The sequence below is a fragment of the Bactrocera tryoni genome, chromosome 5, assembly GCF_016617805.1.
Source record: "Bactrocera tryoni isolate S06 chromosome 5, CSIRO_BtryS06_freeze2, whole genome shotgun sequence".
Classification (NCBI taxonomy): Eukaryota; Metazoa; Arthropoda; class Insecta; order Diptera; family Tephritidae; genus Bactrocera; species Bactrocera tryoni.
Genome location: NC_052503.1, coordinates 11,180,419 through 11,195,112, shown reverse-complemented (window position 1 = coordinate 11,195,112; position 14,694 = coordinate 11,180,419).

The following is a 14,694-nucleotide window of genomic DNA, read 5'->3' as shown; positions in this document are numbered from 1 at the left end:
TTATGCCACATTACCAAAGTTAATTCAAGCGTAAACTGACAACAACACGCACATAAATACTCACACACAAATATACCGTAACAGCAATAAAATGCACAAAAAACAATGGCTCGCTTCCAAGGGCAACCAAAGCGTTAAGCCGGAAGGAAGCGAGCGTTGGCAAACCGCAAAACTCACAAACAACAATGGCAATGAGCCGTTGCGTCGCATCGAAGGCCAAGCCAGTGCTGCAGTGCGCAAAGGGAAACCAACAACAAAAGTAATACGGTGAGTAAAGGGGGAGTAAAGGGAGAGACAGTGATGTCGTCACTGCCAAAACATGCTTAAATGGTGGTAGCTGTTCGCTAAGTGGACAAGGGTGGTAATCGATTGCGCCAAAATGAGTGGCCCAGGGGCATAAAAGCTTTCCTCACTTTTCAAATATATTTCCAGATTCATTGTGATTGCTTATAAATTTCGAAAATAGCGGTAACGTTGCTGTAATAGCATGTAGCTGTCAGCTCAAATTCAATGCTTCTGCAGCTCTCCATTAACTAGTTGCAGTGAAGTCTAGACTCTAAGTGCTATATTTATTTGAAATATTAAGGGAAAATTTAATGAATAACTGATTTTGTAATGGCTAATATTACATAAAACTGATTACAAGCTATATACCGGCATTTATGCTTTAAACAATCGAGCACTCACATTTCAAGTCAATTGCAAAGTGAAATGTTTGAAAATTTTTGGGAGGCACGGCTTAGATCCTTAATATAATTTAGCTATTTATTGATTAACAGCATCTACGTAAGATGAATGGTGACAAAAATATTCAGAAAATTGCACCTAAAAATCACTGTTGCTAAGTTGGGTTCCAGACCAACGAAGGTGTTGGCAATTCATTAAGAAGTTAACTGTTTAAAAGTAAAGCAGTATAATTCTCTGCCAATGTGTTTGACTATAAAGGGATCCATTAGGAAATTAGTACAGTTAAACTAGAAAAACACCATGTTAATTAAATTTATAAAGACGTGTCTATATTTAACATGAACCTTCATACCATAGAACCTTCCAAATCAAACATTAAAATATGAAACTTTGGTGCTCATTTTGTGTGATGATGAAAATTAAGTTTGTGAAAATACACCACTAAGCTCATAGAATAGGTTCTTAGAACAGATTTATTATATAGAAACTAATTTTTGATAAGAGGTATTTAGTTTCTTCTTCTTGATTAACGCTCTAACATCTGAGTTATTTTAACTGTTCGAACAAGCCTTTGAAACTCCATTATTTATCAAGTTTCTCTAATTGGATACAGTAATCGAATTCTTACTTTCGATGCCGTTTAAGTTGTTCCTTTAAACATTGGAGAAAACACTCTCTTTCTATCCCACGCCACGGCTGGCAACGCGTTGAATACTTTCACAACTGAAGTTGGGTATTCAAGCGTAACAGAGAATAACTTTGCTGCTGGTCTCTTAGTTGGCGTTTTAAGGCTATATGGCCTTGTTCTACAGGTGTTTCTGCCACGATAGATTAAAAGAAATTCTCTAGGAGGACTTTTGGTAAAAAATTTCACCGAAATCATCAAAGAATTTTTTTATTAAAAATTGCTATTGTCAACGTAAAGCTCTGTTGCAGGAAATAATACATAAATATCAGCGTGTTTAATAAGGTTATTTTTAAAAGTGTTGTTGTCAAACATCTTAGACATGCCAAAAACGGCTAATATTTGAGGTAAATTTAATTTATTACAAAATACCCAATTTTGTCTATTTTTTATTATTTTTGTGGAACGCAGCTCATTGTAATGAACTGCAAACGGCAAAAGAATAGCTGATACGACGTGTTGTGTCGCAGCGGAGAGAAAAAAGACTGCCTAACTCGCAACGTTGCAATTGATAAGCTGGCCGACAGGGATAATGCTCGAAAATTCTACTAAAAGATGCGGCAATGCGATCATTCAGGGATGATCTAGTGACTGATGCCCAGAGCATACTAAAATTATGGAGGGAGCACTTCTCCAGCCTGCTGAATGGCAGTGAAAGCCAGGAGAGGTCGAACCCGATTCCCCAGTCGATGACGATGGAGCAAACGTTCCACTGCCGACCATGAAGAAGGCCTTAGGCATGGTAAATCTACAACTGACCACGTATTCTCCATGCAACAAATCTTGGAAAAAAAACCGTGAGAAAAGATCGACACACTCCACCTCTTCGTCGATTTTAAAGCTGCTTTTGACAGCACGAAAAGGAGCTGCCTCTTTGCATCCTGGATTTCGTATCCCCACAAAACTCATACGGCTGTGTAAACTGATGTGAGCAATAGCAAAAGCTCCAGAAAGGATCAGAAAGGAACTCTCTGAGCCGTTCGAAGCCAAACGAGTTTTCAGACAAAACGACTAACTATCGTGCAATTTCTTTAATCTGCAATTGGATAAAATAATTCGAGCTGCATATCTGAATAGAGAAGGTACAATCTTTATGTATGGCAATCATCTGATAAGTCGGCTTTAGAAGCGTTCGAGAGAAAGATTTTGCCAAAGATTTATAGTCCTTTGCGCATAGGAATCGAAGCGAATACCGCAATCGACCATATACGACGACATCGGCATAGTTCAGCGAATTAAGAGGCAGTGGCTACGCTGGCTAGGTCATGTCGTTCGAATGGAACAAAACACTTCAGCTCTGAAAGTATTCGACATAGCATCCGCCGGGGTAAGCAGAGAAAGAAAAAGACCTAACGTGCTGTTGTTAGCTCGGCATAAAGAAGAAGAAGTTCCAGGTATTACGACCTAACCTACCGTTCCAAACAAATTGTGTGCATTTATAGACCTTTTCTATATTAATTTTAATTCAAACTCAGTTTTCCCTTGCCCTGCTACCAAAAAAAAAAAAAAAAGAACTCGCTTCTCACATTGCTTGGCATTGCAAATTCGCTTTAAATAAATTGCGTAAATTGTTGGCATATTTACGCACATTAATATTGCAATAAGTGGTTGAGCAATGTGTGCTAAGCGTGTTTGCTAATTAAAATATTTCTAGTGTTTCGCAAAATTGTTTTCATTAATTATTGAATACTTGTTTGCATTAAATATTGTGCACAGAAATGTTGCAATTTTTTTAATTGTTAACTTATATGTTTTTGTTTGTGCGAAATTATGAATTTCAAATTAATTGTTTTTTGTTTTTGGTTGTGAAACTCGCTTTTGCACTTTTGTTGCATACTTTTTGGCTTCACATGTTTTTGCAATTTTGAGGCACATTTCGAATAGCTCAAGTGTTTTTGTCGAATTATATTTTAGTAAATTTTGCGTTTCAATGCCAATGTGTATGTGGCAGCCAATTGTTTTTGTATTTGTTGCGCGAAAATCGTTTCATTAATTTTGCCGTCAACTGTCAGCTTTTTGCGCGAGCGTTGAGTGCGCAATTTTTTTGACATTAACCAATTTCATTTGATTCTTGCTGAGTTTTGATGAAATGCTTGTTGTTGTGTGTTGCGGCGTTTCAATGCCTATTTGTTGTTGTCGTTTATAGTATATAGCAGCTGTTTTCTGTTTGTTTGAAATTTTTTTTGGGTGACTGGGGTCCAATTTCATGTGTTGTTTTTTATTTTTGTTGTTGTTGTATAAAAGGCAGCCGATATGCATGAAAACGAAAAGACAAATAAAAGCGATATTATTTGATTAAATTTTGTTTTTGCGAGTGCATAGCGGTTAAACGTATTTATGTACGCAATGTAGTGTGAAATTGAAAAGTTGATGCGAATAAATTTCAAATAAAATACGACAAGCTTACATACTGACCTTTGATTTTGATCGGTGAGGTCCAAGCTCTTCATTGATGCACGCGACACTTTTGTTTTAGAAATTGAGCCGGCTCAAAAGTGATATGTGGCGCTGGGAGAGGCGTTCTGTGTTGGTAAATTTCGGTGCATATTGTTCTTGGCAAACTAAAAACAAATAATGGTTTTTATTAAAAGGTGATATTTGTATGTACTTATGTTAATAATTTTTTTTGTAGAGAGTGAGAGCAATTAATTGCCACTCACACAATTTTTTCGTGCAACAAATATTTATTTAGGCAATTATTTGTGCATATTTTTAGATTAATGCTAAAACAAAGGTGTCGTTAGTTGTGGTTTTCAACATTAGACCCAAAAAAATTAATTCAATTTTACTCTTCAATTATTTTAGTAAAAGAAAACCAACTGCCTAGTGTATTAAGAAAATATTTAATTTTTACCAGAACAATTTTTGAAATTTTCTACTTTAATCTTAGACTGCTACAACCAGTAAATATCCACTAGGTACTTGGTAGCTAAACTTGAAAATAGCGACTCAACTTAACTAGGCTGCTTAGTTAATCTTTAGTTTTTAGAACAAAAATAAGTAAATTGATTAAAAATATTGTTACAAATGTTGACTTCCACGTCAAAAAAAAACGAAGTTTCTTAAAATAAACTGCGACCAGATAATTGTTTTATAAACTGTTTTTATTTCTAATCATCTTCATATTTTGTGAAATATAAAGTTTTATATTATAGTGAGACATGGAGTGATGCAGTGAGTGTTTTTCAACAGCAAACAAACTATTTGTTAAACTTTTTTCAAAGGTGAAAATTGCTAATGGCTATGAGAAGATCAAACTTCAAATGAACATAATAAAAGGTTGCACCAATCTAGAAAAAATTGCCAGTATTATAACCGAAGTTATAATATTTTTCTTATTTTCGAACATAATTGGCTCATTATTCTTTATTCTTCTTTTTTGATGTTTGACGCCAATTGGAGATTCCAAGCGTAGCCAAGTCCTTCTCCAAAGGGTATTTTCAAACGAAGAGATTTTCATCCTCCTCTGCTTCCCCCGGCGGGTACTGCGTCGAATACTTTTTGAGCTGAAGTGTTTCCGACCATCCGGATGACATGACATAACCAGCGGATCCGCTTTCTCCAACCACTGAGTCCAAAGCAGCACGAGTTATTCTACGTTGAATGTCGACGCTGATGTTGTTGTTGGTGTTAATGCTGGTTTTAAGATAGACGAAACCATCGACTTGGAGTTATGACTGTCAACAGTGACATAGGAGCCAAACTGCGAATGCAACGATTTTTTTGTGTGATGACAGGAGATATTTCGTCTTACCCTTGTTCACTACCAGACCCATTTGTTTTGCTTCCTTATCCAGTCTGGAAAAAGCAGAACTAACTTTTTATTATTATTTTCTCCAAGAGTAGATTGACGAAGTTGCACGAAAGGGTATCGCCTTGTTTGAAATCTCGTCTGGTATCGAACGGCTCGGAGAGGTCCTTCCAGAGTTAGTTCACGCAGCCGTATTAGTTTTGGGGGGATACCAAATTCAGACAAAATGCCAAAAACACAGCTCCTTTTCGTGCTGCCAAAAGCAGCTTTGAAATCGACAAAAAGGTGGTATGTGTCGATTCTCTTTTCACGGGTTTTGTTCCAAGATTCCACTCACGACGGTCAGCTGTTGATTTTCCATGCCTAAAGCCACACTAATAAGGTCCAATCGGTTTGTTGACGGTAGGCTTTAATCTTTATGCTCGATAGAACCTTATATGCAATGTTAAGAGAGCTTATCCCACGGAAGTTGGTGCAAATTGTGGGGTCCCCCTTTTTGTGAATTTGGTAGAGCACATTTAAATTACAATCGTACGGCATGCTTTCGTCTGACCATATTCTACAAAAAAGCTGATGCATGCTCCTTATGAGTTCTTCGCTGCCGTCTTTGAATTGTTCGGCCGGCAATTTGTTCTTCAGACGGGTAATTGTTATTCGAACTTCATCATGGCCTGCCAATGGCCTGGAGTAGTGTTCCCTCCAGCATTTTAGTATGCTCTTAGCATCAGTCACTAGATCACCTGTGGCAGTTCCAAAATAATATTTATTTGCATAACAAATAGTAATGGCTGATGTAAGAAATGTAATCTACTAAAGTTTTGAACTTTTAATGAAGCCGTCAGTTGGGACTTAATGGTAATACTCTTCCATATACTCCACAAAACATTCCAAGCTTCCAAGTCTTTGAATTGATATTATTCTACATATGTATATTATATTTATAAATAACTAAATTAAATAGTCTGGTGTGTATTTTTAAAATAGGCTAGTAAGTCACTAATACTAATACTTATGCACATACCAATATCCGTATATAAGTCTGCTGAGAAAACAACAAAACGGCTGGGATATAATAAGAACAGAAACCCGAAAAATAAATATTTGCGTAAACTAACTTGTTTTGAGCACCACATAACAAATATAATATGCCTAAGTAAATATACACGCTCTTTTGGCGAAATGGTTGCCTGGTATAATCGACGAACAGCTCATTGGGCAGCTAATCAGCTGTGTCATGCACAAAATAACGAAATCACAACCTTTTCAGGGCTTTGCGGCAGACATACATACTAACATACTTACATATATCTGATTGTAAGCGTGTAATATACACTTTTTTATGGAGGAAAAAGCCCCACAAACACATGCAAATAACTTCGAAAGCAAAAAAGATAGTTCTTTACAAATAATCATCTGTAGTTCGTGAGTAAACGGTCGTGCAACCCCATCGAAACCCGCCACAAAGTTAATGAAACTGGCTGTGAATAAAAGAAGAGTTGCGACGGCCGCAATCATTAACACCAAGTCCCAAAGGATGTACCGGCACAAAGCCGATGGAGAATGCGCACATGTATGTGTGTGTGTATGTGTGGCATGTAGTGCTAGAGAGTCGGCTGTCGGTTGTTAACGGTTGAGTAAATGGCCGGCACTATGAATAAACCAGAACTCATTCAAGCGTTAATGCGGCTAAAGGCGAAAAATGCAACGGTGGAAAATAACCACAAAGAATGTTGTTGCCAAAACACACAGTCCACACAAATGAATATACATAACATACAACAACAAATAAAATGTGTGCAAGTTTGTGTGAAAAATAAATGCAAAATGAGAAAATAGAAAAATTGGCAGAGATTAAAGGATACTCGGCGCAAATGTCTTCTTAATTACTTCACAACGAGCTAACGAGCAGCGCTGTGGTGGCGGGGTGAGGGCGGGCGACGCTTGAAGGGCGATGAGAGAAATCAGTGTGTGACTGACGGGTCAAAGGGCGGAACGAGCGATCGGCAGCGAGTATTGGACTTGTACATCGGCATACGAAAGTGTGCGAGCCAATGACCGGGCTAAAGGCCAGGCAATATAACGGTAAAGGGCGAAGTTGTGAAGCCGTGCAAAAAAGGAGAGAAAATTAACAAAAAATTGCAACAATTTTAGCGTAAGTAATTCAACGTGCAACAACAACAAACGCGTCCACTAGCGTTCATGGTGGAAATCAACGGTTAAGGGTAAGCTTGGCAAGTGCCGACAGACGCCTGCCAACACGACAGCCTTCAAACGGAAGTAATTTAATTAATTACAAATGAAACGGAAACTCCGCACAGCTTCCAGCAATGCCTCCACGCAACTGCTGACGAGCATCACACACACACACACACAGAGCTTTTTATATATATAAACACACAACCACGTGCATTTCTCTGGCAACTCAATCGATGTGCTCAAAACACCACAAGCAATAGCTTTTGCGCGCCTTGAGTTCCTGCTGATTGTGCAGGCAAAACATTTATTTATGCATACACACATACACATGTACATATGTAGTTGTGTTTATATGTTGTTTTGTATATTTCGTTTTCGTAGTGCTGCTCTTGCTCCAATGCGAGATTTAGCTTTAATTGCTTGAGTTTCACTGACGAACACGCCAATTGTTGGCTACCTCGATTCTATAAATTCTTCTGAGTATGCCTGTTTATGTGTATGAAAGTGTTGGTGAACCTTTGGAAAACGAAAATCCGATATTACTTTGCCTCACGTTGCATTCGATTGTGTCTTAATCGTTTGGAATGTATTTAACTGATTTATTGCAAGCTTAAAAGGTAAGCTCTTTATTTATAGAGGCAAAATATTTAACTTTATTTACACTCTTACGATTGAAGCTTAAAAATAGGAAAATAATTTCATTATACACAGCGAAGATTGTACCTGTTTGCTTGCAACCAAAGCGAAATAAATACTTGCGGCTCTTTATTTTAAATGTTTTTTTCTTTATTAAACCACAATTATTCTCAACAGGAGCTAACCTTCCTTTGCTATCACCAAACTTCTCTAAATTTTTATATTGAGAGTTCACATCCGCTGTCTAAACACCCTCGATTCCATTTCATTAAATTTTTTCAATATCCACTACTGCACCATATATGTAGATTTAAGATCAAGAATAAGAAAGTTAAGGGCAAGTACTACTTCTTCTTTTATGGAAAGTCGCGCCGTCTTATTGAAAACAAATTTCGCCAAGATCACGGGCTGCATTTTCAGGCATCAAATAGTTTGTTGTCATGGCGCCATAATGGTCGCCATTGAAGGTTACGTTCTCACCGGCATCATTTTTGAAGAAATATGGACCAATGATTCTACCAAACCGTTGTTTTTTCTAGATGAAATTGCCGCTCTTGTAATTGATCAAGTTGCTATTCGTCCCAAATGAAACTTCTCAAGAGTCTTTGAGTGAAGCGATGCCATTTGGGAAGGTCGAGCTGCTTTCTATTTAAGATCTCGACGTAAAAGGGGCGTCAAGGCGTTTCATATGTCAGTCCGAGTTGCTGCGAACGCCGCCGAATCGACTCTACGTGGTATTCGCGTACATTCTCAACTACTTCTGTTATATTTTCTTCACTGCTTAATGAATAATGTCTCAAGGTGGCTGATAATCTTCCGTGAATAAGCCAGTCAGTTTCTAATAGAAATCGCTAATATCAGTAACTTATGGGTTTCGATTATTCTTTTTCCCTTCGACAGTCAATCAATCTCTTCTTATCGCGTGTCTCAACAACGATAGGACAGTTCCCTAAGCTCGGAAATATTGAGGCATTTTTCATCGAATAGACTGTTGTTTTTGATGGACTGTCATCCCATGTCTATATTATTTAGGTTGCCTCAAAATTTCGGTATACTCGTAGTCTAGTCAAAAATAGTTCTATTATACTCCGTTTGAACTAGTACTATTATAGACTTTGAATGAGGTTCCTTATAATGAAAAGACATTTGAAGTTTAAGCGACAAATGTTACCAGTCATTGAGTTGAATGGGTGCTCAAATGGTAGTAGCAAAAGCTACAAGGTCTGACCGAAGATTTAAATCTGGTACCACGGGAAGCAGTTAGCCCTTGGACTATTATAAAAGACTTTGCTTTATACTTAATTTACTAACGAATGAATTTATATATTTGTGTTATGAATATTGACTTTTAAAAAGTATTTTAGAAAATTTAAGAAACTTAAATTATTATGACAAAAAGTAACTAAGACAATTTAATTATATTTATGTAATAATTAAGCTTAGAAGCGTTAGCTAAATGCAAAATTCACTTTCCTTTGCTTTTCCACCCTTCATATGACTCCCCAGGTGGGAACCTAAGTATCGCACTTCTACTATCAACCCACAACGCTGCCATTAAATGAGAGTGCTGTGGGTGGAAAAATTAGTTTTGGGAGAATAAAATGAAAAATCGTTGGCGTCCACAACGCGCCTGAATGATGGAAAGTTAGAGAGTGTCCCCACCCTGGAAATGCCATTCGCCTCGACTTGTTTGTAGTAATGACTGCGGGTATTTAAACAAATTTTCAAATTGCGTGACTGTGCAAAGTATGTTGTGATAGCAGCAAGTATTTCCAGCGTTTAGTGGTCTTCCTCTGCACTCTTCGTTATACCCGTCCATCCCGTCAAACGCTGTTATACGATGTTAGGCGCTTTTAGTTCGTTTTTTGCTGGAATTGCAATTATCTTGACACTAACTATGTTTTGTTGGCTTGTTATTGCTGCTATCGTGTTGTAGTTGTAGTGCTGTGTGTAGGTGTCGAAATGTTGACAGGTGCCATTGTTCCCTTGCTCACTATTAAACCGTCCATCAGCTCCTTAGCGCCGAGGTTTGGGTAATGACGATGTTCGGCGGAAACAACGGGTTTTTGCACACTTTGTGTGTGTGTGTGTGTGTGTGAGTGGGTGCTTTCATTATTTTGTGTAGAGACAATACACATACTTCTGTTTCGAGTTGTTAATGACACAAGGCAATTAAAATGACAAAAAATTCTTTGTTTGACAATAAAACCAAAAAAAAGTGTCAAAAAGCTCATATCAACATCATTAAAAGTAACGACAGTTGTTGGAAAGCATCATGAAAGCTACGTTAGGTTTGTGTAGATATGTGTGGCGCTATTTTGGGAATAGGAGAGCATAGTAATAGTGCTCTAAAACGAAGTTTGGAGTTTTGAGAGAGAATGGCTGCTTATTTGACTACAGCCAAGAGACAGAGTTGGCGTTTATGGGTCAAAATTAGCAAGTCAATGACATGCCCATAAAATGGCACCGACGTGTAAAAGGTGTAAAAACTTATTTTTATACTTTAATGTAGCAAAATATTCTGATTTCTCTTCAGAAAGGTAAGAAGGTGGCTTTAGTATTGCTGATGAGCAGAAAATTGTTCGACTTTGTGGCGATGATACATATTGTAATCGATTTTTTCTTCGTTCGAAAATGTTTAGGTTATGAACTATCAATCTTCTTCCTTAGTACCAAACTTGCGCAAACTGCCCGGTTATGTGACATGGGTAGGAAACTCCAGAATGGCTGATTCTGCATTGCACAGCAATTTGGAGAAGCAGGCTTAAAGCCCTAAGTGCCATCTACGTGGACAGGTATCACATCACCTCAGTCGCGCTCAGCAGTGTCCTGAAATTGTTCGGAATGCTGGACCTTGGTGACCATATCGTATATGGGATAGGCCATAATAGACTGTAGGTCGCAGTGCAAAACTTCAATTTGACTATATATCTATCTAAGATATCGAATACATATCTGATATCAGTCGTTAGACTCCTCATTCTCTAGCTATTGAAGATCTTGAATTATGAATTCGGCCTGGGCTCTCTCAGAAGTCGTCATGTATTTGGTCCTTTCACTAGCAGGAATATTATTTTGAGTGCATCGGTACTTCAGTCACGTATACAAGCCATCTCAGACATCAATTCGTTGCAGCAGAGAATTAGTCAATGATTATAAATAATTTCCTAAAAGAATTTAAAAGTTAAAAGTATCAAATGTTTATGTATCTTCTTCGAACCGAGAAATTAGTACCAAGTGAATCGTAAGACACTTATCTTAATTTTTCTCCAAATCCATCGAGTAGTGATTTTCCTTGGACTGACAAAAAAAAACTAGATTTTCAGGCATTTGTAATGCTAATCTTTATAGACAAGCAAGCCAACGCTGAACCTAATTTTCCGTACACTTGTAATAAGCCTAGACTACATAGGATGCCTTTCAGTGCCTTCAGCGGCACAAAATGTGTGTCACCATAAGAGCTATTGAGATTTTCTATTATCTCTCTAATGCCAACAGGATCATTTTAGTTACTTTTTCATTAACTTTTTGGATATTCGTGAACATATTGAATAGAGCTGGGCCATTGACTCATATGAGACAAGTTTTCGATGGCTTCCCGTTTTTCTCTGAGTGTTTTGTGCCACTCAAGTACCTGTGTTCGTGGTAGAGTAGACCTCTAAAAATACTTTACTAATCATTTTCATCGATTCGGTTTGCGTGCGATTCAATTACTTCAGTCCGGGTCATATTTGATCACAGGGTATATCGACTAAAAGTTCTTTGCATTGATTGATACAACCTAACGCCATTAAATTTATTTGATGCAACAGCAACATTTCAAAGTTTAATCCGAAAGTTTATTAAAAATATCCTTGCATCACCTTTACTCAAAATTTCCTGATTTTTTTTTAGACTAATCCTAAAAATGCCTTAAATTTCATAAACACGTACCAATAATTTATTTTGTTCGTGGGTGTAGAGCTTATGAACCGCTACCAAAGCGTCACTCACACTGCTACACACACTCCTCCTTCCTTCCTAGCCAGTGGAAGAGTGGGAGTGATTTCATTTCGAAACGTGCTAAAATGCAGAATGGCCTAAAACGTTTTCGACAGCACTGTGTTGCTTGGCTGCCAAAACCCATTTAGAACATTTCCTAAACATCGACAAACCCTAACAACAACAACAAATATCAACAGTGCGAGCAACAAAGATTGCAGAACGTTTCGAAGTAAAACATAAGAATGACTAAAGGCAGCCCGGGGCCAAGTAGTGCCGAACGCAGTTTGCAAAATTTAATAGTCCAGTTTTGGGAGTCACGGCACAGCAGCGCTGCCGACATTATTTAATTCACGCTGTGCCGCTGTGTCTGTGTGTGCGTGTGCATGTGCACGAAGGAAGTACTACGAATGGCTTTCGTACGCAAATGGCGTGCTGTGGCACTATTTGGCACCGCCTGACACTCCTTTTAGGCATTGAAATTGGCAGAAGCTTTAGGATCGGCGCCTCATTCCCTCGTTTGGGGATATTGGTTGTGCGCGACTTCCGGCGGCGCGTGGAAAAATAATTATTTGTCGTGCAGAGCAAACATTATTCACTCCACCTGCGAAGAGGGCTAAGCGCCAAAAGGAAGTGAATGCGGAGGAAGGTGCTTAGAAAAAATCAAAACAAACACAGCGCTGAACGACAAAGCAATAAAAAATGTTAAGCTAGAATATGTGTGCGTGTGTGAGTGTTGTAGCGGTGCAGGCAGTGCCAGCGAATTGAGTGTTACAGGAAATGTTTGCAATTTTTGTTGCTTGTAGGATATTTTTTCAGCTTGTATATGTATGCTTGATGTATTTTTAGTCCTGTTAAGTAAAATAAGATATTTCTGAAGGGCATTTTCTAAAAATATATTCTTTGAATTTTACATAATTCAGATCTCTTCGTCTAATTTTGAAATTTTAAAGCTACTAAATGTTGTAAATAATCGTAAAATTTTACTTAGGTTTTTTTTATGATTTCGTTTGTGATTTAAGTTATATCAACGCCACTAACTTGAAAATTTTTTGAAAATTGCTTTGACAATAATATCGTAAATATTAACGTTTTGATAAAATTAATCAGTCTTCAAATTTTTTGACCTAAAAATTGCTTAAATATATTTTGAACGCCATTTTAGCAAATAATTTCTCATTAAGTTAATGGTGAAAAAAATCCATAATCAAAATTTCCGGCACGCGAGGCTTAAACTAGAGTGCCGGCCATAATAACCACATATTTTGCATACGAAGAGATCTCGCTTAATTTACGTTTACCACACCACAGGCATTACGCCGCCTAAGTCACTCGCTTCGGCACTTAAACTCACCCATTTTTTCGCTCCACTTCTTCACCAATGTCTTTAAAGAAAAGCTGTTTGAGGGCGCACCGACTGAGAGGCGCAGCTTAGACCGGCACTTTCTTACGATTTGCATGTCTGCGATTAATTTATAAAGCATTTTATGTTGTTTTTGTCTGGCACAAATTGCTTATGAAAATTAAATGAGAATTTAACGTATGTGGTCTATGCGGCAGCTGTCGCTTGTGTGCTTTTACACACATATATACATACAATGTATGTGTGAAGACAACATAAGCCAGCAAATTAAGCTGAAAAACAACACAGCACACCGAAAAAAGTTGAAAAGGAATTTCCGCGCACTCATAAAAAGTGATAAATGTCAGCGTTGAATGAGCGTTTAAACTCAGTAAATGTGATTTAATGCAAGGCAGCTGGCATAAATAGCAGCGATTTGGCGAGCACAACAACAAAAGCAACAACACAATGTAAGAGTAAGCTGCTTTGCATACTTTTAGTTTCCTTTGAAGTCGCTGGCATTAAATTATTCCACACTTCCATACTCACTGCTGCCTGCTGGGAAGTTCTGCATATGAATGCCTGGTTACTTATACGCCACGTCGGGCGCACGCGCTTCGCCTGCTATGAAACTTTCTAATTAACAGCCGAAGCGTCAACCACCGCACGAACTGTGCTGCGACGCGCAAGCCTTTACTCATCTTTCACCTTGTAATTCCCGCCATATCTTCACTGCTTATTATGTTTGTTGTTGCTCTTCAACCTTTGGCGTTTGCCGCTGGCTGTGCTCATTCAGTGCTCGCTGCTAATGAACCTCGCAGGTATTTTACTTAAGTTAACTTGCGCTTATTTGCCCAATGACATGCTATTGCCTGCTGACAGCACCTAAAACTATGCAGTAATATATTCATAGACTTTGCCGCAAGTTCAGCGGCGTGGCTGCAATCGGCGTTCCTTGGTGGTTTGCCTCGCAGTTTTTTTCTTTCTGTGCGCCTACCTGCACTTCGCTTGAAGCTTTACTTTACAGCCTTTGCTAACTGATTAAAATTTCATTAGTGTTTGCTCGCCTGAATCCCACTTCAAATTTCCCCCGCCACTTGAAATGTATAAAAAGGAAGTCTGAGTGCCAACTTGAACTCTCTTTTGGGTGTTTAGTTTTACTTTTTTGGTTGAAGTTTTTATGGTTTTATGCAAAACTTATTTCTGCGAATATTTAGGAAATTTTCATGAATCGTTTTTAGGCTATCTAGATTTATAAAACGATTAAAAATAAAGAAAAGCCTGAACAAAAAGCTTAGAGTTAGGAGAAAGAAAATTATTATCTACATCTGTTATATTTATAAGCTCAAACTTAGACAAAATGTGGTAGTTACAATAAGAATGAAAATTATTCTCTTTTGGGTTTTGAATTGGCCT